The following is a 26,706-nucleotide window of genomic DNA, read 5'->3' as shown; positions in this document are numbered from 1 at the left end:
TTAATCCCCCACCCTTCTCTCTAGTATCTGTTCCCCTGACAGTTCCCCATTGGTAATTCATAGCAGCACTAGCCAAAATATATTATCCAGTGTTAAAAGTTAATATTGCTAAGAGTCAAAGACATTTTTCCTCAGTGAAGCTTTCTTCAGCTTTGAATGAAGCTTTAAATGAGAGGAAGCCCTGTGAAAAATTATTGGGTGCTGTAGAAGAAGAAAATAATGAGAACACCCTCCCATCTTTAATGCAGCCGCAAACTAAATAATTTAAAATTATCATTCCTTATGTTTTGTGTAACTAAAATTAAAGTGAGAGAGCAAGAGAGCAGAATGATTTTCCTCTTTAGTTGATTGTCCTGCCATTTATTTGTAAATTTCTTATATCTGATGCTCTTGAATTGGTTTTTCTAAAGAGCTCAACTATCAAAATGGATAAATAGAATGGCGTGGGGAGAATCTACATCTTCTGTTAATGCCCCATATGCCATTTCCCCTTTCATGGAAATGAGAAAGGTTGTAGTTTTCTAATGCCTGCTGCTTAAAACTTTTCACTGGTATTTTTGCTTCCATGGAAACTGGGGGGGGGGATCTGTGGGACTTTTCAGCTGGTTCATTGATGATAATCACTAGTATCAGAAGAGATTGTTAAAGTACAGAACCATGGACAGTCTTGATGGCATTGTTATTATTAGATGTAACAACTGGAATCTGGCATGTGTTTGAGGCAGAGAATGTGGTCCCTCCCATTCACTGCTGGCATCTGTGGGGATGGTTGGGTTTCACAAAACCTGGAATTCAGTTTCAGGTTTTTGACTCTAGATAAATACAATCTGTCACTCGATATGGGAAAGGTCTTCTTAAATAAGGCACTTAGGGCTCCCAAGCAGATCTCCTAGGCAGCCAACCAAGACTTTCATATTAATGACACCAACCTCATACCTTCCAATGTTTCCTAGATAAAAAACGGAACATGTGTGGCCAAGAAATAAGTATTTTTTTCAAAATTGCAAAAAAAATAAAAAATAATGATGATGAAGAATGTGCAAACGAGGAGAGGCTGCAGCAGTTTACATCTGCCTGAGCATACTGAGAAGGGCAAGAATCCATTCTTTCCTCTTCTCTCTCCCAATGAATTAATATTTTTTTAAAAATACTTTCATTTCCCCCATCACAAATATTCCTTAGATTATAATATTCAGTTCCCTCTTCCCCTTCCCCATTCTCAGTTAATAAACCAAATGTGTACCATTTAAATCTAATTCATCTTTAGAGTACTGATAAATGCTTCTTAACATTCAACATACACTTTGCAAAAAAAGAAAAGAAAAAACATCATCAAGTGGTGGATTAAATCCAAAATTAACATCAATATTAAAGGGCTTTCAAATTTCTTTCAATTTTTCATCTTTGCTTTCTCCTCTTGCTATAATTATTTTATATTTTAGCTGTCCTGATAATGTTTTAGACTACACTCTGTCCATCCATTTTTGTACTGAAAGATCCTCTGATATTTCCATTATTTTATTATTTCTAATCTTGCATCTTGCTGAATTGATTGAGTGCAAATTACTTTTGTACTTTGAAGTCAGTTTTCAGCAACTGACGTAAGCTGAGGGCAAAGGTATAAAGGAGGGGAGGAGAGAAAAACTGGGACATTTGAAACAAATGAAAAAGTAGGACAACAGAGGACTGATTAATGCCTTCTTTATTTTTATGTTACACAAACTTCCATATCTTCCCTATTGTCCTGATTTGGCAATGGAAGTCTTGATAAATTCACTGCCATCCCATTTTTTCTTCTGCTTTTAAAATGTCCCAGTTTCTCTCTCCTCTTTCCATTTTCTCCTTTATCCTCAGCTTACTTCAACTGCAATGTGAGTTCAAAATTTGTTCTTGGATTAATTCAATTGCAATCCTACAAATGCAAACTGAATTCAAAGTGCAAAATTAGTTTTCCCTCAATTAACTCAGGGCATGTCTATACAAGAGGGGGAAAAAACACCATATTGATTCTGAACTTGGTGGGATCAGCTGAGACAATGTACAGTACAAGCAGTTCTGCAGCAAAAATGCTTCTTTTAGCTTGTAATAATCTAATTGTAAGAAAATTTGTGAGTTACTCCCAGGGCTTCTAGGAAACTCTGGAGTGACCTTGGTGTTTTTGAAAGTGTGTGGACACATGGATCACGCTGGATTTGGATGGGTGGCAGGCGTTCCCATATTTTTTTAAAGGTCAGCCACGAGTTGTAAAAAAAGTTCCTTTCTCCTTAGGTCCTTCTCAGGCAAATAGCCCCTCCTGGTAGATTCCTGCTGTCAACATGTTGCTTGCTTGGCATCAGAGCAATGCATCCAGTCATGTGATCAATGAGAAGGGATATAGCAATCTCCTTCTCATTGATCACATGGCTGGGCATCCTCTTCTGACTTCACCAGAAGTGTTGTCACAAGCATGGATCTTCTGCCAAGGAGCTGCTTTTGTGGCTGTCAAGGAAGCGGTGGTAGCATGGTCCCAAGAAGGACAGGGTACCAGTGCCAATGTACGGTTGGCTAGGTTGACCATCGGGACAGAAAAGTGCCTCACTGCAGCTCTGAAACAGAATATACCCAGGTATCACCTGGTTTTTTCCAGCTGGTGTAGCTGCACCTTTACTGGGGTCCTAAGAGTAAGAGGATAATAGGGAACAGAATATTGCCCTTCCTTCTAGATTCAGGCAAAAGCAAACTGCTGCGGCATCTTCTAGCTTGTGTGTTCCTCCTCATACTTTTTGTTATCTTGCCTACAGCCTGAAGTTGCTTGGCCATAGTTTTCACCTGTGAAATGCTGGAGGGGTGTTGCCATTCTGTTGCTTGTTAGGAACATCTTCTACAGAATGGCTAATGATTAAAAGCTCACATGCTCAGCTATGACTGCTGCTTTTCTACTGAAATTTAATCAGGATCTCAGTTCCTCTTCCTATATTCATATTGATTCACAAACACTAGTTTGCAAAGGAAAAGTCTTGATGCCTGTTGCCTAGGGATAGATCTTAAAACTATGAATCTGTAACAGGAATGATCTTTTTTCTCTTGTTGGAGAATTTTGTTAGGATTTTCTTTGATTTAGAGAATCGATCAGCCTGTCGTAACTGAATAATCACTGGAGTATGGGTCAAGCCTTAGCAAGTCTCATTTGGTGATGTGCTGATTTGCACACTTTAGATTACATGTCTGTGTGAGTTCTGTTTTGAGGTGTTAATATGAAAAAAAATGCAACAATTCAAGACAGGCATGACTGGAAATTAAAAGAGTAGTCATTCAGTTTTGCATAGATAATAGCTGGCAAAACAGCATGACTTCTGGAACAGGGTTCTTTTGATCACCACAAAACAACTCACCAAAACTAGAAGAAAATCCCTTTCCTGGGGTACAGTCCTGAAAGGAATCTTTCTTAGATCTTACTATAATAGTTTATTTGCTAAAATGCTACCTTTATGGTCACTGGAGGTCTAGGCCCGTTACAAATGGGCCAGAAAGTATGTGCAGAGTACATACTAGGGTTAGAAAGGGGTGGTGCTTCTGCACCCCCCTAACCCTAGTGCGCGCTCCACGCGCACAAAATGGCGACGGCCGTTCCACACGGCCGCCACCATGACGACATGACGACCGCGCCACCTCTATACGGGGCGGCACGGATGTGACATCCTTGCTCCATGCCAGGGCGCTTAGTGCGCCCTTAAGTGCGGAGCAGGAAGGAGCTCCGTTTCGGAGCTCCTTCCTGGTTTGGTCTGCTGGGCGCAGCCTTCACACAGCTGCGCCCAGCGGACCAAAGGAGAAAGGGGCCAAGCGGCCCCTTTCTCCTCCTATCCACCGCCGCGGGGTGTCCTTGGGGCTTGAAGCCCCAAGGACACCCCTTTCCAGGCTGCAGGGAAGAGGCCTTTTGCCGCTTCCCCGCAGCCTGAAAAGCAGTGGATCGGGGCCTCAGCGGCTGCTGCTCTGGACACTGAAGCCCTGATACCCCAGCGAAAGGGGCGGGTTCAGCCCGCCCCAAACGGGCGGTCTGTAACCCGCCCCTGTCAAGAATCTTCTGAAAACATCACTGTGGAAACATTGTAGATCAATCCTAAATTAGCAGAGGTTTCTGAGACTTTTGAAATATCAAGTATCCTTCCTCAAGGCTACCAATTTTCTGCATCCAGTACTGAGAAGGCTTTGAAAATGCTTTATATCTTGGTGGTATTTATGACCTGTATATTGAAAACCTTATGAAATTCATGGGGTCATGATAAGATGACAGATGAGTTGAAGGCACGCAAACACACATCTATCTTTGACCATGACTTTGTTATCTTATTTTTATTCTATACAAACATCCATACCCTTTAATAGTCCTTATTTAAAAGCGACAGCCTTGATAATCCTCTGTTGCTCCACTCTTTCATCTGTATTTAAAATATCCAAGACCTTCCATTTCCCCCTTTATCTTTTGCTTCCTTCATTTGTTATAAATGAGGTTCATAGAGCGAAATTCCTCACTTAATCTTACTCTTCCCAGTAAGCTCAGGCAAAAGCAAACCAAGACATGCTGAAGAAACACAACACCATTTTAGAACAGGAGGGGAGAAAATGTTTGTTCAGCCTTATTCTTTCCCCTTTTTCCTCATATGTTCCAGCAAGGTTTTCATTTTTCTTGTGCTTTCTTTCTTCTTTCTGTGTTTAACTGATTCTTGGGCCAATTCACTACATATGTGAATTTTGATGACTAGCCTGAATTCTTAACTATATTTTGATTTACCATCATGATCAAATTTCTCAAACTGCAAAGAGAATATTCCCTGTCCTGACTCTAACAGAGCTACTTAATCAGTGGATATATACATTCTGACCATTTGACCCACTTTTTGGAAACTGATTTAGAGATTATATTTATCCTAATCCACTGGAAATCCATAGAATTTTTCTTATGTACTTAAAATTTTCTGTGGTTCTAGCGCTGAAAATGCAATAGTGATAAGATTATCTAGTGTTCACTGACTCAAAGGGGCTCAACAGACGGGCAGCAAAATGCCGCCCCTGTTTGCCACGGCAACCACATGGCACAGCAATGATCCACCAAAGCAGCTTCCAGGAAGGGGCGTCATAATGGGGCTTGCACGCTATGATGACACCCCTTCCAGACAGTGCCGTTTGGGTACTGTGATGCCCATGTGTCATCATGGCATACCCTGTGTGGACAGGCAAGCCATAATGGTACATGGGCGGCAAAAGAAGGCCGCATGTGGACTCCTAGGCCTATCTAGCTCTACTTTTGGCCCCAGGCCAGCACAAAGTGCCGGTCTGTTTAGGGCCAAAGTCTCCCCGTCTCTTATCTAACTATCCTAACCTGAGATGTAAATTTGGGAATCTTTCCACATTTTTTCTTCCTCTCCTCTTTATTTCATCACTTCAACTAAAAGTGGACCCAGCTTAGTTCAGTGTTAGTACCCTTGGAGATTTTGCATATTTTAATGGAGTTCTTACCCTACAGCCTCAGTTTGTTTCTTTAGCTACAGGGTTCTTTACACCTTAATCCAAATTACTAGCCATTGCACACATGCACTCCCCATCATCTAGTTAGAAAGAACTGTACTAAACTAATCCAAGGGTATGACACAGATGTATATGCATTATTTTTCCCATATTAAAACAAACAAAACAGACTTGAAAATTGTGTGCACACCTTCTGTATATAGCTAGGGGATTCTGGGGACTGCAGTCCACAAGAACTGGGTGTTTTAAAAAATGTAATAGGTAGCTAAGTTTATTTATTTCACCCCCTTATAAATCAGTGCTCTGCTTACTGGACACCTGAGGCAATATACAAATTTAAATATCGCCAGCAATAAAAACAAAGGAAACAAATATTGTTCATAACTAAACAAAAACAAGAGTCAGGATCTTCATCACAATAACACAAGAAAATGACATTAAAAACTATTAAAAGATTGATGGGAGAGGGTAATATTTATTGCCTATCTAAGGTCTAATAAAGAAAGCTCTAGTCTGCCCTCACTAGGAACGAAGTACCACAACTGATGCTTTGCAAAAGGAAAGAGTTCTATACAATTTGGCATTCTGATCTGTTTTCCCTTCATCAAAAGTCTCACCACATTCTCAATTAAGCAATTACTTGATCACAAACATTTCCATTGATCAGTCTGCCTGGTTTCAGATACCCATGACGTGCAAAGCCAAACTGATTTGCAGATGCATTATTAAATACTGTTTTTTTAAAAGTAGAAAACTGTTTCAAATGGGATTTGAAAAACTGAGAATACAGCTGTTCTGTTAACACTTCTTTTTCCTGCTCCTGGGAGATAATTTCCTATATAAGTACTAGCATATTGTATTTTGATGACAAATTAGAGCTGTTCAATTGTGTTATATCGCATGCAAAATGAGTCCTTAGGTTATTCTTTGTGCAGGTAAAGCTTAGAATCACACAGCTTTTATTATCTTTGAATTCACTTGGAACTTTTTGAAGTGTGCAATACTTTACTGTTCACAGTGTGGATAACAGTAGTTACTATACATGGCCATTTTCTGTCCAAATACCTACATTAGGGAAACTATTCCCTAGCAGATGGAATTAGCTGTATATTTGTGAAAATGGCTCTGCTGGAATATAATAGGGCAAACTCACTGCTAAAAATGCACACTACAGAGTGTGAGTGCTGTCAATAGTGGGAAGTAAAATCTAAGGCATTAATCGGAATTATTTCTTTAGGATTCCATGGATGAAACAGAGGGAGAGACAGAAGAAAGGATGGGTGGGACAAGATACTGATTCTTTTAAAATAATTTCCCTCTTCCCTCTGGCAGATTTAGAAGAAGAGAAAAAGTGCTATCTGTTTTTACATATAGGAGATTATCGCACTGCGTTCTGAGACCGTTCTCATCACGTGATGAGAACAGAACGCATTTGAGTATACCGCACGTATGTGTTCCAATCGGGTTCTCAGAACGCTTAAATGTGTTCCAAATGTGTTCCAGGAGGGTACAGATATGAATGTGTTCCCAGAGAGCTGAAACGTGATGAGAACGTTTCAACAGAGGTGTGTGTGATATTCTTATCTGTTCTCAAATCCGTTCTCTCATTCCTCCGTCTCCTGATTGGCTGAAAGAATGACAGCCAGGGAGGGAGGCAGGCAGGCGAGCGACTGCAGTGAGGGAAGGGGTGTGTGTGTGAGGGGGGAAAGAAGGAGGGAGGGAAGGGAGGAAAGTTGGGACAAATGAGAGAAGAGGAAAGAAGGGAAAGAGAGAGAAAGAGAGAGGGAAACAGGGGGGCCAGAGCAGAGAGCAAGAGGGAGAGGGTCTGGCTGCTTCTGCGGGGGCCTCTAGTGTCATGTCCAGCGGGGCTCCTGTGCTGGCAGCCTGCAGGAGGCAAGGATGGCAGGGATGCCCAGGACCTTCTCCTCCTTCCCTCCAGGAAGGAACCCACAAAAGCTCCTCTGTTTGGAGCAACACACAAAAGCAAGCAAACAACTCCCAGAATTCCATAGCAAAGAGCCAGACAAGAATTAAAGCGGGGAGGGAAGCTCACAGGCCCCACCTGGAATATTGTGTCCAGTTCTGGGCACCACAATTCAAAAAGGAGCGTGTCCAAAGGAGGGCGACTAAAATGGTGAAAGGTCTGGAAACCATGCCCTACAAGGAACGACTTAGGGAGCTGGGGATGTTTAGCCTGGAGAAGAGAAGATTAAGAGGTGATATGATAGCCCTGTTTAAATATTTGAAGGGATGTCACATTGATGAGGGAGCAAGCTTGTTTTCTGCTGCTCCAGAGACTAGGACCCGGAGCAATGGATGCAAGCTCCAGGAAAAGAGATCCCACTTCAATATTAGGAGGAACTTCCTGAGAGTAAGGGCTGTTCGACAGTGGAACACACTCTTTCCTCAGAGTGTAGTGGAGTCTCCTTCCTTGGAGGTCTTTAAGCAGAGGCTGGATGGCCATCTGTTGGGGATGCTTTGATTGTGATTTCCTGCATGGCAGAATGGGGTTGGACTGGATGGCCCTTGTGGTCTCTTCCAACTCTATGATTCTATGATTCTATGAAGGCACACATTACATGCGCACACACACAGGAGGCAAAAGGCTGACAAGCAGCCAAAATGGGGAATTGGGATGACAGCAGAGGACTCTTCTTTTCTAACCGGTTTAAAGAGCTGCTATGGCTGCCGGGGCTCTGCCCTTGGCCCAGTCCCCTCCCTGGCAACTTGCTTTTCTTCGGCTTGAAGAGACCTGCATGGAGCTCCTCCTTCTTCCCAGCCTTGCAAAGGAGGTTTGGGATGTAACTTGCAAGGCTCATCTCTCCTCATTTCTCTTTCTCCCTGCCTTCCTCCCGATCCCTCCTTCTTCCCTCCCTTCCCTCCCTCCTCCTTTCCCCCCTCTCTCTCTCACACCCCCCCTTCCCTCACTGCAGTCGCTCGCCTGCTTGCTTTCCTGCCTCCCTGCCTGTCATTCTTTCAGCCAATCAGGAGACGGAGGCGGCCTTGGTGGAATATGTTCTCGGAACGGTTTCAGGAATCTCTGTGCGGTAAAATGCAGTTCTGATCACGTTCTGATCACGTTCTAGTTTACTAATGCAGTAATATCTGTTCCAGGAACGATCTCATCACGTGATGATAGGAACGTTCTCAGAACGCAGTGCGATAATCTCCATAGATTGCACCCCCTTTCAGCTTGGATATACTTTTAAACAGTATCCGTTTATTGTGCTTACACATCTCAGTGGTTTTCCATACTTAATTTGGCTGGATGAGGGCTGGATGAGGAAAAACAAACTCAGGCTGAATCCAGACAAAACGGAGGTACTTACAGTAGGGGCCCTCAAACCAGGTATAGGGTTGCAACCTCCAGTCCTAGATGGGGTCATGCTCTCCACAAAGGACTGTGTTCACAGTCTGGGGGTGCTCCTAGACCCGTCGCTTCACATGAGAAATCAGGTGAATGCGACGATCAGGAGCGCCTGTTATCAGCTTCGGCTGATACGCCAGTTGCGCCCTTTCCTGGAAGTAAAGGACCTAGAAACTGTTGTACATTCACTGGTAACTTCACGACTTGATTTCTGTAATGCACTCTACATGGGGCTACCCTTGTGCCTAGTCCGGAAATCTTCAACTAGTGCAAAATATGGCAGCCAGGCTGGTCGCCGGAAAAACTAGGAGTGACTGAATAACACCCATCTTAAAATCTCTTCACTGGCTGCCTATTAGTTTCCGGGCACAGTACAAAGTGTTGGTTATAACCTTTAAAGCCCTACATGGCTTGGGTCCAACCTATTTGAGGGATCACCTGCTTCCATATAATCCGCCCCGCACCCTCAGGTCCTCTGGGAGGAATCTATTGCAGCCTTTAAAAACCAAACTAACTGCTACCTCCCAGAGGGCCTTGTCTGCAATTGCTCCCAAACTATGGAACGGTCTGCCAGACGAGATCCGTCAAATTGCCAGATTAGACAGCTTTAAAAAAGCTGTCAAGACGGATCTCTTCCGGCAGGCCTTTCCTGAATAAAAGTGCCCGGCCACAGAATGACTGCCCCCCACATCATGTATCAGCCCACCGCTCTGTCCTCGCTGTATTTTTTATTGTGTTTTTAATAGGCGTTTTAATTGTAACTTGTTTAATCCTGTTTTAAGGGGGGGGGAATTGGGACATAAATTTGTAAATGTGGATTTTAACGTGTTGTAAGCCACTCTGATTGTTTCATCACAGAAAAGCGGGATATAAATGAAAGTTTTATTTATTATTATTATTATTATTATTATTATTATACTGATTAAATATTAGCTTCAGCAGCATCAAGTGCCTGCAGATCATTTACTGAGTCCAGTTTGGATCTAACTACGGGGTTTAATCAAACATTGTTCCTGTACAACAGATAAGTGGATTGTGTGTGGAGCATAGTGTATTTAGATTTCTAATATATGCACCATTGAGTCTGTGCTATTAGTAAGTGAAAGGTTGTTACAGATAACTGCCCATTTAAAGACAAGCAAATAAGTTCATTAGGCCTCTCTCTCCATCCAGTCCCAAATTCTCGTGTGGTTAATGATTAAGATTGCTTGAAGGACCAAGCCTTAGGATTACCAAAGAAAGAAAAAATCTGGCCCTAGGAATGGAAGGCAAACCCTGCTGGATCAGACCAGACACCTAGGTAGTTTATCATCCTGTTTCCCAACTGGGTCCCTAAGAGATGGCACAATACAAACACAATATGAAGACAATAATGTTTTCCTGTTATTGTTTGCTCCCCAGCAACTGGTGTTCACTGACATACTACATCTGAACCTATAGGAAACTTATAGACTTTAGGTCAGCAAATCTGCTCTGGGCTATGGTTTGAACTTTAAAGGAGCTGTAAAAGGTGATGAAGCCTATTCCCAAAATAGATTCAACACGTTGGATATTTCTTTTAAGTTTCAGATTAAAACTTGCAGAGGATTCAGTATCCCACTGACAAGGGAGCCATTGGCTGCAATTGGACATAGCCATCACAGCTGGTAGCCACTGATATTCTCATTTTCTGTGATTTCTTTTGAAAAGTCTTCTAAGCTTAAAAACTTCACTAAACTGTGTGGCAGCAAATGCTATGTCCTTTGTGGAGAAGTACTTGTCCTGCACCTTCTATGAATTAGCTTGATTGGAAGACCCTGGATTCCACTTTAGTGAGTGTCAGAGAAAAACTTCTCTCTCCAGACCATTTATCATTTTATAGAACTCCATCATGTCCTCACTGCACTCCCCATTTTGCTTCAACCAAGCTTTGAAAGTTTTCTTAACAAGGAGGGGCCTCTGCTCTTTGATCATTTGAACTGCTCCTTTCTTTGCTTTTTCCAGCTCTACAATCACATTTTTAAGATGAAGTGACCAGAAGTTTTCATGGGTTTTGAAGTGTGGTCACACAATAGATTCATGTAAAGTTATGTCAGTACTGGCAGTTTTGTTTTGCATTGCTTATTTTATTTGGGATTTGCCTTGTTCACAGCTGTTGCACTCTGGGTTGACTTTGAACTTACTACCATACCACTAAAATCTCCAAAAAATGCCAGACATACAAGAAGTGCTTTGTAGATGGGAGCTTTTGGTTATGGATCCATGTGCATTTGAGGAAGCCACTACAGAATGTAGAATCAATTTAGAAAGCTTTTTGCAAAACCTTGCCCACTTATGCTTTAGGTGAAAAAGGGGCATATCCCCTATGACACTGGAAATTCCTACATCCTTGTCAAGCTGAAAAGATCAATCTGGACATCTCATTATGTTAAAGTTCTATAGGTAGTGCCATCCCTGCCCAGGGGAATCAATTCAAGCAACCTCTTCCCCTTAAATTGTACTTTCCAGAGCACAGGTTTAGCACTTTATGAATATACTAAATTCTCTGTATTGGAAACTGTCAATCAACTGCAACAGCATGACAGAAGGACATCTGTCCTAATACTACTAGTAGTTGTTTTCTGCCAGTTTTTCCTGGCTGCCTACCTGTCTATGTATGGGACAGGGATGCATAGAGACAAAGAATGCACAACAGTATTGCCACTGTATTCTTGCAAGTAAATGTCTATTAGATAATTTTAACGTTCCTTCAGCTCCACATTATACCCTCTGTTGGGCATGCCCAAGCTTTTGCCTCCATCCTCTCTATCTCCTTTTTTGGATGTTTGTTCACAGGGGTGAGTGTGAAAATTTTGTATTTGCTTGTGAATCTTCTAGTTTCAAGAATCTTCTAGGTTCACAGCACCATTTCCATTTCCCTTCAGCAACTACGTCAAATCACTAGCTCTTCTTCCAGCGGGGTTCTTTTATACTCAAGAGCTTACTCATTTTCATTTTTGACCTCTTCAGACTCCATCTCTCTTTTCACCAGTCTCCAACTGTCCACTACACCACTGCATTACCTTTTATTTTAAAAATCTTGGCCACAATCTCTAACCAGTTGATGTTTATGGACCTTCTACCAACCATCCCTTGGCAAACATGATGCCTGTATGAATGAAAAGCAGCATTTCAATCTTTCTTGTTGTTATGTGCCTTTTTGTTGCTATGTGTTTTGTTGCTATGTGTCTATATAACTCAACTCTGATTTACAATGCCCCTATCATAGGGTTTTCTTGATGTGAAATATTTGGAAGAGGTTTGCCATTGCCTTCCTGTTAGGGAAAGGGCTTGTCTACATGGGCCAAATGATGTGGTTTCTCCCTGCCCTCATGGCACCCTGTGTTCATCAGACAGGGCCAAAGCTCTGATTCAAACATGGACTATCTTCACAACATGAGGCCGGTTCTGCACCAAATCCAGCCCATCCAGCCCTTAAACCAGATTAAATATACTTACTTTTTTCCTGGAAAATCTGGAACACTCCAGAGCAACACTGGGCAGCTGCACATGTCCCTCTGTGCTGCTCACTGCTGCTGGTAATAGTCACTCCCTCTGAGGTCAGAACAAGGCACCCAGCCATGTAATCAACACTGGGTGCCTCATTTTCAACGTCAGAGGAAATGACTTGTGCCAGTGGCACTGGGCAACACAGTGACACTGAGCTACCTGACATCACTCCAGAGTGCAAAGATAATGGGAGAATTTTGGGCAGCTCTGGGCCCAGAATACTCTGGGCTGGTCCCAATGTATTCTGGCCAGTATAGACCCATTCTGAGAGAGTGTAACTTGTCAGTGTATGCCTTACACAAAGAAAAGGAGAGGGCAAGTAGAAGAAACAACATGGAAGTTTATGTACTGCAGTGAAGAAATGAATAGTATTAGAAACAATACTCTAGAGATGCAAAGGGATCTTGTAGCACCTTTGAGATTAACTGAAAGATGTTGGTAGCATGACCTTTCTTAGATTTAAGCCTACTTCCTCAGATGCATGTCATAGGCTTAAGCCTATGAAAGCTTATTCTACCAACTTCTTTCTTTCCATGTCAAAGGTGCTACAAGATCTCTTTAGATACTGATTTTCCAGACTAACGTGACTATTTCATTCAATACTCTAGAGATCAAGTGACAAATCTAATGGCCAGATACCTAAAAATGTATTTTACATATTGTACATATAATCTCCTCCTCTCCATTGACGCCCCCTTGTCGTGGGGGAGAGGCTTGCACACCCTAATGATGTTGTGAGCTATGCTGGCGGTGGTATAATAGCCACCGGCAGGGCCTCCCATGCCAGACAGGTCACAACCGAAGGGTCTGACCAAGAGCGCCAAAGGGCACGATGGGCTCTCTAGCCTTATGGCAACCATCCTAGGAGAAGGAAAACTCTAATCCCAAACCTGGGCAGATGGTGCTCGTCTAACCCTGCAAGGTCAACCATCTCAGAGAAGGAAACTCTAATCAAACCTATGACCCGAGGACCTCGCTGCCACTGTCCATGCTTGTCAAGGCCTCAGCAGACAAACCTCTGGTTTAAAGGGTGAGGCCAGTTCTGTGCATGCTGCGCCCCACCAGAAAATTCCATTGCACAGGCTCGAAGGACACATCCAATCTCCGAAAAAGCCCTGTAGCGATAGGCGAGGGACGAAACGGCAGGTGTAAAGATGCACTGGAAGCCGCAGACCCAACCCTGCATGCAGGCGGTTCAGGACTTTGGTCGCTCGAGACTGACCGGGGATGATAGTCTTGTTCAGCAGCATCCTGAATGGCCAAGCAGCCTTTTTAAAGGAGAGCACTGCTCGCTCCATATGGAGAGGGGCCTAGAAAAGGTGGCCTAAAGAAAGCTCATCCCCAACAACCCGGTTGGCTAGCCGCAGCCAACGGGAATCTTCTGATGCAGTCAAACAAAGACAAAGAGACAAAGGCACACACCAGCCTCCAAAGGTGCAAACAGACTAACGCTTGCATGCTGGAACATCAGAACCATGCAAGATTCTGCAGACAGTGGACGTCCTGAGCATCGTTCTGCTCTAATAGCCCATGAACTGTCATGACTTAACATCGACATTGCTGCTCTTAGTGAAGTTCGTCTCCACGAGGAAGGCAGCCTTAAAGAACACGGTGCTGGCTACACACTCTATTGGTCTGGCAAACCCAAAACTGAAAAACATCTTTCAGGTGTAGGCTTCATGATCAAAAACTCCATCGCCTCCAAGCTCGAAACCTTGCCAACAGGACACTCTGATCACATTATCTCCTTACGCCTCCCACATGTTGTTCTTTTCAGTATATATGCCCCAACTATGCAAGCCGACCCTGCGGAGAAAGACAAATTCTACTCAGACCTACGCCACCTTACACAAAAAGTCCCTACAGAAGACAAAATCATTATCCTAGGTGACTTCAATGCCAGAGTAGTAAAGAACTTCGAAGCCTGGAAAGGTGTTTTAGGCAAGCATGGTGTTGGAAACTGTAACGATAACGGACGTCTCCTGTTAGAATTTTGTGCAGAACAGCAGCTGACTATTACAAACACCATCTTTCAGCAGAAAGACAGCCTGAAGACAACCTGGATGCACCCCAGATCCAAACACTGGCACCTCATTGACTACATCCTAGTGCACCAGAGAAATATTCGCGATGTCCGTCATACCCGAGTGATGCCCAGTGCAGAATGTCAAACAGATCATCACCTCGTAAGATGTAAACTAAATCTTCATTTTAAGTTTAAACCTAAGAGGGGTGGCATCCTAAAGAGGAGACTCCAAGTCAACAATCTTCAACAAGCTGCCATGAAAGACAACTTTCAGGCAAATCTGCAAACAAAACTTGAAGACCACCCTATAGACTCTTCTCTTACTGCGCTTTGGCAACATATCAAAAACAGCATCCTGCAGTCTGCAGAAGAATTCTTAGGGTTCTCCCTCAAGAAAAACCAAGACTGGTTTGATGAAAACAACCAAGAGATCCAGGAGCTGTTGGCAAAGAAGAGAACTGCTCACCAGGCACACCTCGCCCAGCCATCCTGCCATGTAAGAAAAGCAGCCTTTCGCCTCGCATGTAGTCAACTCCAACACAAACTCAGAGACATTCAGAACAAGTGGTGGATCAATTTAGCAGAAAAGACACAACGTTGTGCAGATCTGGGTGATTCCAGAGGCTTTTACGAAGCTCTTAAAGCAGTGTTTGGACCTACATATCAGACCCAAAGCTCCCTATACCGTTCAGATGCTCAAACACTAATCACAGATAAAGCTTCCATTCTGGACCAATGGGCTGAACACTTCCAAAGCCTCTTTAGTGCCAACCGAGTAGTCCAAGACTCAGCTATGACACAACAACCGATGAAGAAAGAATTGGACATAGCTCCCACTTTGGAAGAAACCGTTAAGGCCATACAGCAGATGAAAAATGGCAAGGCTGCCGGGATTGATGGAATTCCACCTGAAGCCTGGAAACATGGAGGTCATGCACTCCATGCTAAACTCCACAAACTCCTTGTGAGTTGCTGGGAAAAGGCGAACTGCCATCAGATCTCCGAGATGCAGTCATCATCACCCTGTACAAGAAAAAAGGAGCAAAATCGGATTGCTTGAACTACCGAGGTATAACACTGCTCTCCATTGCTGGAAAAATCCTCGCAACAGATTAGTTCCTGCCATTGCAGAAGAACTTCTTCCCGAAAGCCAGTGTGGCTTCAGAGCTAATAGGAGCACTGCAGACATGGTATTTGCCCTCAGACAACTGCAAGAGAAATGTAGAGAGCAGAACAAAGGACTCTATGTAACATTTGTCGACCTCACCAAAGCCTTCGACACTGTGAGTAGACAAGGTCTGTGGCAGATCCTGGAACGACTAGGATGCCCCCCCCCCCAAATTCCTCCAAATGATCATCCTGCTACACGAAGGCCAGCAAGGTCAAGTCAGATATGGCGATGCTCTCTCGGAGCCCTTTCTAATAACTAATGGTGTAAAACAAGGTTGTGTTCTTGCTCCAACTTTATTTACAATCTTCTTCAGCATGATGCTCCAAAGGACTACGGCAGATCTCAAAGAAGAAGACGATGGCATTTATATACGCTACCGTACTGATGGTAGCCTGTTTAACTTAAGCCGCCTGAGGGCCCGCACTAAGACTCTAAACTATCTAGTCCGTGAGCTGCTTTTTGCTGACGATGCTGCCTTCGTTGCCCATACGGAAGCAGCTCTGCAGCGCCTCACATTTTGTTTTGCAACAGCTGCAGAGCTCTTTGGGCTGGAAGTCAGTCTGAAGAAAACGGAAGTTCTCTACCAGCCTGCACCACAGGAAGAACACTACCATCCCCACATCACCGTAGGCACATCTGTGCTTAAGTCTGTCCAGCAGTTCACCTACTTGGGAAGCATCATCTCCTCAGACGCCAAGATTGATAAAGAGATCAATCACAGACTGGCAAAGGCATATAGCGCATTCGGAAGGCTTCACAAAAAAGTCTGGAGTAACAAACACTTGAGGCGAAGCACAAAAATCAGTGTGTATAGAGCCATTGTACTGTCTATTCTCCTCTACGGGTCTGAAACATGGGTCACCTATCGCCAACACCTACGACTCCTTGAATGCTTTCATCAGCGCTGTTTACGCACAATTCTAAATATACACTGGACTGACTATGTGACAAATGTTGCTGTCCTCGAGCAAGCAGGGATCACCAGCATTGAGGCCATGCTATTGAAGACGCAGCTGCGCTGGGCAGGACACGTTTCTAGGATGAAGGACCATCACCTCCCCAAAATAGTATTCTACGGTGAACTCGCCACGGGTCAGCATAAGAGGGGCGCCCCAAAGAAGAGATACAAGGACTCCCTGAAACAACGTCTCAGGCTTGGCCAGATAGATCACCAACAATGGTCTGCCCTGGCCTCGCATCAGGAGGCATGGAGACGCACTATCCATGACGCTGCAGCCTTCTTAGAAAGCTCACGCCGAACGAGCCTCGAAGAGAAACGACAACGCAGAAAGAACAGCAACCTGAAAACATCACCCAAGGAGACTTTCTGCTGTGCTTTCTGCAACCGGACCTGTTTATCCCGAATTGGCCTTTTTAGTCACCAACGCACTTGTACAAAGCGCGGGATGAGTCCTTCCTGAATCTTCGTTCGCGAAGCAAAGCCAGAGAGAGACATATAATCTCCTAAAAGCATATCTGAATTCTTTTCTTGATAAATTTTGGAAACCAGATCATTCACATGAACATTAAAATATTATTGAAGAAAAAAGCTAGCATTATTAAGGGTACAACAGTCACCAGAGATGCATGTCAAACGTATTAATGGATTAAATTTGAGAATATGAAGTCTAACCTTTTGAAAAATCCTTTGTATGTTTGTGTATCTGCTCAAATGTTTCAAATGTGTCCCCCCAAAAATATAATGCTATTAGAAAAGGTATACCATTTATCAGTTGGTTTCTTTGTTTTATGGATTTATGGTGCAGCTATAATGAACAAATAGAAAAACTGCAGTACTTGGTTTTGGGTAGTTTTGATAATTTCAAATTTGCTTTGATTTGTACTCCTTAATCTCTGAAATATGTTAATTCCAAAATGCAGTGTCTTAACAATACCTTATTGCTTTTCATAAATACTCTAGTGTATTCATTTTGTTTTGAGTCAAGCAATAAGCTGGATGAGGCTTTTCTGGAATGTGTTACATTTCTGTCTCCAACTCCCTTGAGGTATAATTGCTATGTTTATTCTCGTAATAACAGATATGTTTTGCCCAGAACAACCATATGCTTTTAAAAGTATTTGCCGAATCTTTGGAAAGCTGAAAAGGTTTAGTACCCATCTTGTATTGTGATTCCTGACAATATGGTATGCTTTAAACTGCAGAGGAAAATGTTATTCTTTATTGTTTGTCAGAGGGCTAAAATAACACCTGTTGGGAGATATTGTGCCAATGTCTTGAATATTTGTTCTTAGCCACTTACTGAGCCTGCTTTTAACCTTCAATATGTCTAAGAAATAAACATGAATGAAAACAAGATTTTATAGTCAAGTGTCCTATCCTGATGTAACGATAAAACTGGTGATGTTCAGGCAGACCTTCATATTTCTATTCCATTTGTTCTGCTCTTAGAAAAAAAATGAATATCTAGGGAGTCCAGGATGGCTCCAGCCTTCTGTCAGCAAGTTAAAATATTTTCTCCCATCAGGCTTGTAGAAACTGAATGGGATGGATTTTAGTTCAGAAAGATTCTTACATGCTCTGTGCAACTGTGATTAACGCTTAATGTGTTATGTTTAACAACATCACCAGGAACTGACTGTGCGGCATCACAAAGAACCATTGCTAGATCTTGAAGTTTGGTCCTGAGGTTTCAGGGCATTTGCAACCGTGGGATCTTCAGCCATTGGGAGTGGAATCTCAGAAATCTAAGCCTGTTTTGTTCATCACTCCATTATATTAGAGGACCAAGCTATTTACTCAGTTCATAGCACAAGGAGTGTGGCTACAGCTGCTGGCTCTTTCTCTGTGGAGAGAGAGGTTGAAATGATACCCCATGGTGGTAATGGGACATCAGTGGGGCAGTGTTTTTAGGAGGGAAAAACTGCTACTCTTTGATATCATCTCACCCCCAGGAAATGATCTTACAGGCAGTCCAGCTAGTACCCTATCCACACTGTGCACTGTAAAAAATGTTGGTTCACATTTATGTCTATTAAAAATTAAGCATTTTTTATTGTCCATGTTTTCTAAGAAACAGTTGGTTGTACAATGATACCCCTTTCTATAAATCTAGATAACTGCATGGATGTCAAATGGGCAGTGTGGAATTTGCATTTAGATATAAACTTGCTCAAAGGCTGCTATAAATAATGGATATGCAATATGAATTTGGCATGGAAGTGAATTAGTCTTATGACTTTCTCAACTTCCTCTCCACTGCCCAGATTGTTAATCAAATGCTGTGAATTGGAATTATAGATTTTTGACCAGTGTCAGTTATTGCATCCTCAGATTTATTATTCTTTTGTTAAATAAGGAGCTAGCAAATGGGCCCATTCAGAAACAGGATGAAGAAAGAATATAGAAACTGGAAGATGATTTGCCTTCTTTTGGACTCCAGAATTTTTGCTAGATTCTTAACCAGTGTTGAGAATATATACCTTTACTTGGACTGAATTTTGGACACTATGACTGTGATTCTACAATGTACTAGCCTAGTGTAAAGTCCTGGGAAGCTGTTTTGCATGGATGGTGGTGGCAAAGGACAGAGGCACTACCTGAGGAAAGAATCAATGCCTACTTCCTCATCATCCCCAAAATTATGTATGCTGGTTAAACCAACATATGTCTGTACTGTAATCCTATCCACCTACCTAACAGTAAACACCATATTGGTGGGTGGGAATGAACTAGGGTGAGCAGAGGACAACTTCATCAGGGGCTCTCAAAATCTAGCAACAAATGTACATTTGCATGGTATTTTTGTTTCACTGAAATCCCTAATCAGTATTTATTCAGACAAAGAGGAAAAAAAGTGAAATCATATCTCTTTGCCGTCTTAAAATGCCACCGTGCTTTCCCTCTCAAACACATACAAAGGGGAATGTATTTGTGTGTATATTTAGACATATTCAAAGAGATAGCTATGTTAGTCTATTTCAACATTTAAAAAAGCATATAGGAATCCAGGAACACCTTTGAGACTTACTGGTTTATTGTAACACAAGCTTTCCATGTATCTGTAGAAGTGGATTGCTATCTAAGAAATCCCATGCTAAAATGAACCAATTACTCTCAAAGATGTTGCTAGATTTCTTTATGCTTTTTAATGTACATGTTAAGTGTGGTCAAGGGAAATTAAAGGCAAAATCATGTTGCACCAAAGGAAACAACTGCACAATCTCAGTTTTTATTAATGTCAGAACACCCAGTCTAACATGCATTATTAATTAACTTCTTCCTCCTTCAGCATTATTCACTTTTGTCTTTCTAATAGTTCATTTATCACACAAGAGTCTCATTTTACCATACGTAAAAGCTCATGAAATAGACAAAATGGCTCAACTTGGAAAACCAAACTACACAGAAACATTTATATGAACATTGCTGATAATGGAATGATTTGCCAAGGGCTGAGATTGTGTGTGTGTGTGTGTGTGTGTTACTTATGCATTTAGCACTGAGGGTAAGGCATTGGACCCCTGATATACATTATGCTGAAGCTTATCATTTCAGCACCATGTTGAGTATCCAAAGTGCTTTATGACTCATATGTCATTCATCTTCAAAGCAGCCCTGCTAGGTACCTTACAATTGTCTCTTTCCAGAACACTCTCTCTCTTTTCAGTGGGGAATGAAGCTTGAGAATTAGTGACTGACTCAAGGCCTCCCATTGACTCTATGGTTGAGCTAGGATTTGAATTTAAATATCTCACTCGGAGCCCAATATGCAGCACATGTGGTCCCAGAACTCTCTGCTTTGGAGACAATACTGAACACACTTCTTTGAGTGTGTTCGGCTAATCGCCCGATCCACAGAAGCCCCAGATCTGAGCTGCAGAGACCCCGTCTGATAAATGCCATAGAATTTGGACATGCCCAGTGATGGCTCTTCTTTAGCTGGATGTTGATTTTGTAGTTAAAGATCTTTGACATTTGTAGATGCTTATGTAATTTTAAATATATCATTGTTCTTTTGGTCTAAATCCAATTGCCTCTCCCGGGATTTTTCTGCACTGAACAGTTACATCAGTTTGATACTAGTTAAACTGCCATGGCTCCAACCTATGGAATCTTGAGGTTTGTAGTATGGTGAAGGATTTGCAATTCTCTATCAGAAAGAGACCAGAAACTAGCCACCTCTCCCGAACTTCCAATTCCCCAGGTACAATTTAAACTGATTTTTGTCAGTTCTTCTCAACTGGTGCAGATACCAGGATTCCATGAGATGCAGCAATGACAATTAAAGTAATATCAAACTGCTATAATTATGCAGTGTGGCTACAATCAATTGATGGATAGTAAGACACTACTTATGTAAATCATGTTGATGTATTATTTATTCTGATTGAAGCTAACAGTTGGATTTAGGATGTGGAGTTTCATCTGATGGTCAGTTTGAGTGATTCCACTATATTCCTGTTAGCAAAGATAAACTCCATATCTAGAAAGAAAGGAAGAAACATGCAATCCATTATTCAACAATCTGAAGATTTCACAGCTCCCCCCTCCACTTTTACATTGAACTTATGTCTTATGGGTGACAATTTCAATTAGATATCTTTTTGGATGTATGGACCACTTATGCTAATATCTACCTCTAGCCCATGATTACATGAACTCCAACCCACAGTTCCTTTACATTTGTGCCTCTTTTGTTTTTAATTTGCAGTAAAAAAAAAAAGTGGCCTAAATTCAGTTGTTGGTCCCAGTTACAGCAGAGACGTTGAATCAATGGGAAACTGATGAATTGCCATCTACAGTAATTCCATTGATTAACTGGGTCTGCTTTGGAACAAGCAGATTTAGGCCAATAAATATATAGCCATGGAGTGTGTGAGTGTGTGTGTGTGTGTGTGTGTAATTTTGGAATACTTTTTTAGGCTGGCGAGTTAAGTATGGTTGTTTATGTTATTTTTTCATTTTATTATTCAAATAATTAAAAATCTTTCAAAATTTGTCAATGCTATTTCTTTTAGAGTCATGAAAAGTGGTATGTGATATAAAATGAATTTATACCAAAAGAAATCTCAACGATAGCATCCTGTTTCATTTACATTTATTTCTTCCATTGAATCTGCAAAAATGCGAGTAATGAATCAGCAAACTGATGGTGTGAAGACTCTTACAGTTACAAGCTCAGGAACCAACATCTCACCTTTAAACTGTAATCCAATTGTTTGGTGCCCTTGAAGAATATTCCTGGCTTGTATCACGGAGCAAATGCTCTGAACCATCTCCCAAATGATAAAAATGAATATTGCCCTCTGATATCCATTTGACCACTATTGCCAAATAATATAATAGAAAAAACGAGTACAACAGAAGGAAGAAGTCATCAAAGAAAAACAAACCTGGAACTAAGATATTCCTAATATTATTTTGAACCAGATGTACAATTCTTCAGTATACCATCTTCCCTCTACATTGACTATGCTGTCTAGGGATAATGGGAACTGCACTCCAGCAACCACCAAACAGCCAAAACTCCCCTTCCCTAATATAAACCAATACCAGCATTATATTACTGAGCATGCAAGTTGTGTGAGAAAGAATGGTAGCAGTTACAATTTTTTTCTGCTCCACTTCTTATAAACCAGCCTTTTCCAGCTTGATGCCCTCCACTCAACTGGGTAATGGTAAGAAAAGTTGTTAAACCAAAACATCTGAAAGAAAGGCTCTGCTCTTTAGTGGAAAGTTCAAGACAAAAAACCTCTTGGGATGAGAGTATTGGAGAGAGATGGTGGATGAAAAGTACATAAACTGGAAGTGATGAAGTGAAGGTGGTAACTGTCCACCAAACCTCCAAATTTTTGCAGGGGATATCTGTATAATGGCCTGCTTACATACAGACCAATGCATATTAGATCTGAAAATGTGATTTGAAATTTATAAAAGTGCAAAGTCTCATGATCAGGGCCTATATATTAAAGTTTCTATACATGTCACTTTGAACAAAGCTTGGGACACTAGTATTTTTGTGGAAAAAATAATTGAGAATCATAGAATTGTAGAGTTGGAAGAGACCACAAGGGCCATCCAGTCCAACCCCCTGCCATGCAGGAAATCACAATTTGATGTATTGATAGCAGCTTGACAACAGAGGAGTGCCATTTATACATTGTATTATCCACATGAAACATTCTGATATACTCAGGCTCTTAAGCTGATTAATTACTTAGGACCTTAATAACCTAAGCATGGGGAAACTTGTGAAAAGGAAAAAAAATTATTTGTAGAAGTCTTTATCCTTGCATAAACAGAGACAATAATGAGTATTCATTGGAGAATGAATGATTTTGAGAATAAATGTACCCATGCATATTTATTTATGCAACACTCAGGGGACAATTTAAAATCCCCCTCCCCAAGAAGAAATCTACAGAGTTCATGAAAACCACATAAAGGAAACAAAGATGGGATTAAAAACTGATCTCCCAATCCATCTTTCTTAGAGTTCCTTCCAGCAGACAGAGAGAAGGCTCTGCGTATGAGTGGCAGCAGCACAGGCTGTACAGTATCTTCTTATTTTCTCCAGCCCTGTGTTTTTCTGCTTCTTCTGTCAAACCTTTTGCCTCTGCCAGATTCCTCCTTCTGTTCTCTCTGTTTCTGTGTCTTGTTAATAATCTGTGTCTTCCACCTGCTCTCCTGTGGGTGCCCTAAGGCTTCTGCCACTGTCCTGAGTATCACCTCTCTTTGTTAGTCTTCTGTATTGTCCTATGCTGTGACAACTCTACCTAGTCATAAGGCAGAAGGGCAATGTGAGAAATAGTTACACAGACTCATGTGCCAGCATTTTGAACCATATAATAAATAATGTCTCCTCAACCCTCTTTCCTCCCTTTGCCCCACCAATTAGTGAACAAGTGAGTTGAAGTTCATTCTTATTATGCTCATTCTTGGTATTAGTTTACCAAATATTACAAGGTCTCCTTAAGTTCAAGAGCAAATGTGCTTGCAAGAAAGTTAGTAAAAATTCCAACAAAATAGATCTATCACATTTGTCCATCAAATCTGTTCTTCCTCCTCTTCTTTTATCCTGCACATATGAGCTAGCATGGTGTAGTGGTTTGGGTGTTGGACAAGGACCCTGCTCAGCCATGCAAACCCCTTGGGTGACCTTGGGTAAGTCACACTCTCCTAGCTTCTGAGGAAGGCAAGGGAAAGCCACCTCTGAACAAATTATTGACAAGAAAATTCCATAATAGGGTCACCTCAGGGTTGAGAGAAATCAGAAATTGCTTGAAGGAATATAACAACAACAAACATATGTGACAACATACAGACTTGCTTCTGCCACTGCAGGCTTCCAGTACTTGACTTGTGAGGAGCTTCCACTTTATTTTATTTTTTAAAACGAAGATGTGTTGTATGTGGCACACACTCTTCCTAATTCAGTATTGCTTAGCCTAGTGCCCCTCCCAAAGGTATTGTATTAGAATACTCATCATCCCCTGCCTGCATGGATGTGTTCATGCATGATGGGAAACATCTGGAGGACTGTCGTAACACATTTCTTCTTCCATATATTGTTCAGCATAATTATGTAGACAGACAGTTTATTTTTCCTGCATCTTGTCACATTCATTTTCTCTATATTTGCATCTTGAAGTCTTTTGCCCTGTATTAAAACAGAATGCTGGAGCAAACTAAATGAAACTGCAAATGTTGCCCCAACACAGTTTTCTTGCTCTAGCAGGACAATAAAAATAACCGTTGCCTTATGGGCATCTTCTACTCATATAGTAAACAAACTGTCAGGGAAAAAAACCCCAGGTGTTGTTTTTTGTAAGCTCATAACACTTGATGGCAGTTATGTAATATGATATATTTCTATTAATTTTATCTTAATGGTATGAATACAGCAACCATTGAATAGAATTTGGTGTGAACCCTGTAGGAATGTATAACCTTCTTTGGTCTTTTGTTTTCAGATATGAATTAGAAACTACATGTGCCAAAAGTTTAATAATTTCCAGTCAAAAAGTCCAGTTCAAGTCTCTCTTGGTAGAAAGGCCAGCATCTGTTACAGAGCTGACTCATACAATAAGCCTCCTCATATACCACCAATGCTCATTCTCACAATATTCTGACACACAGTCTGGGGCATTGTGGGAAATTCAGAAAGACAGCTTTCCAACTTCCTATCAGAAGGGACAGATAACTGTGTTGAGGCTGTAAGATAAATGTTCATCTCCAGCAAATCTCATGGGTTAGACTGGAGCAAAAACAAAGAAAAATAATCCCCCAAGGAAAACATCAAAGCTAATAGCATTTGTTTTGCTTTGACTGATGAGTTAAATTGGGGAAATAGCTTCTCATTGGGGCTTCCAGGAATGGAAACAATCAATTTTTCCAGGAACATGGGAAGTCTTGAAAGATGATGTGGGCCACAAAAAACAAAAATAAAAACAAAACCTTGAGGGTCATGTGGTGCTTTTTAACTGCACCTTGACCAGCCTTATTAAAAAGGATGTGGGTGCATGGACGGGCCCAACCAATGGCATGTATCAATCCAAGAAAGTCAGGTTCGGCTGCTGATTCTTGATTTGCGTGCTTTGAATGACAAGCTTGAGACACACATTTGGTAGAACATATTCACCATATATTCAGTTTATTTCCATAAGTGCATGGAAAAATCTCCAAGCACATGATATAGAGTGGATTGGGGAACTAGGAGCACAAACGGGTGCTTACATCCAAATGACCCCAGCTTGAGCAGCCTAGCTAAAACATCATACAGACGGTGTATATTAGGGATAGAATCCTGTTGAGGCACTATGCCAGCAGATGCCTTTTCTTAAGCTGATAAAATGTGCCAGATCTGAAAGTCCATTATTCTAATGCAATATCTTCTTCATGGCTACTTTAACCATAGGCATTTTCCTCTTGCTGCCACCAACTATGGGGATATAATTACACTGACATAGTGCATCAGCATGTTGCTGGCCAGTGTTTCTTGAAAGCAAGGCAATCTCAGCCATCATTATGTCCTGCCTGCTATTGATGCTGAGGCAAATTGAGCAACAGATTTAATTTCATGATTTGAGTCAGACAGCTAAGTGTTTTGCACAGGCATGCATCAGCAAGAAGATATTAGGGTGCATGTCATTTAGATCTGAACATGTGCCTTTTGGCATGAAAATGCACTCAGTGGTTTGCTTAGTGGCTAGAAATTAGGTATAACAGTCATCTTGCACCAGCTTGGACAGTATCAAAATTTTATTGTAAGGAGAATGTAACAAAAAAAAAGTAAAAAAAAAACTGACTGCAAATTGGTCCAGTTTCTACCCTCTAGCTATAAAAGAGATACCCAACTCCTCAACTCCTTTCATTAATTAACTGTTGCTTTCCAGATTCGTTTACTGGAGACTATATTTTTATGGTCCTGTGCCTGCTCTCAGTGAAAGCCCATTTGGAAATTCAGGATGTAAAACCTTGACTATTTCATTCTGGCATGCAATGATGAATAATTATAGTAGATTTCTGCCCACTGTGGGATAAAACAAATAGTGTTTCCAGTATTCTTTGCTCAAAAGTGTTGTGCAAGAAATTATTCTATGAAGAGAAGCATGTTCTGTCTCATGCAAAAAAAAAAATCCCATTTTCTACATGCACTAAAAAGCTTGTGTTTTTCTCTGCAGAATAATCTCTGTACTACATTTCAGGATATTGAATACCAGAAGATAATTGCACAGAATTCTGGCTGGTCCATTGTTTTTCCTGACAGGATTTTCTGACTCTCAGGAAACCTATTTTTCAATCTGGGAACAAATAATTGTGAATATTCCTATTATGAATTATTCTCAATAAATATGAACATTAGACTTTCATTGTACAAGACAGGAAGTCATCTGTTGCACAAATTGTTATGAAGGTATGCTGGACAGGTATGGCTAGTAACCTGGACCCTGTTCATCTTGGAAAAATTGAAGCCTCATTTCAAAAGTGCAAACATGAATCTCCCTCCAACCCTCCCTACTGCTGACAAGGAAACAGTTTCATTTATGAGAGCAATCAAGCCTTAACAGTCTTGTTTATTCAAAGGCTTTCATGGCCAGCATCCATAGTTTTTGTGGCTTTTTCAGGTTTTCTCTGAAGATGCCAGCCAC

Source organism: Sceloporus occidentalis, unplaced genomic scaffold, assembly GCF_023333645.1.
Source record: "Sceloporus occidentalis isolate IW3139 unplaced genomic scaffold, rSceOcc1.0.p SCAF_3, whole genome shotgun sequence".
In the NCBI taxonomy this organism is placed as follows: Eukaryota; Metazoa; Chordata; class Lepidosauria; order Squamata; family Phrynosomatidae; genus Sceloporus; species Sceloporus occidentalis.
Note: the sequence above shows the minus strand (reverse complement) of the source record.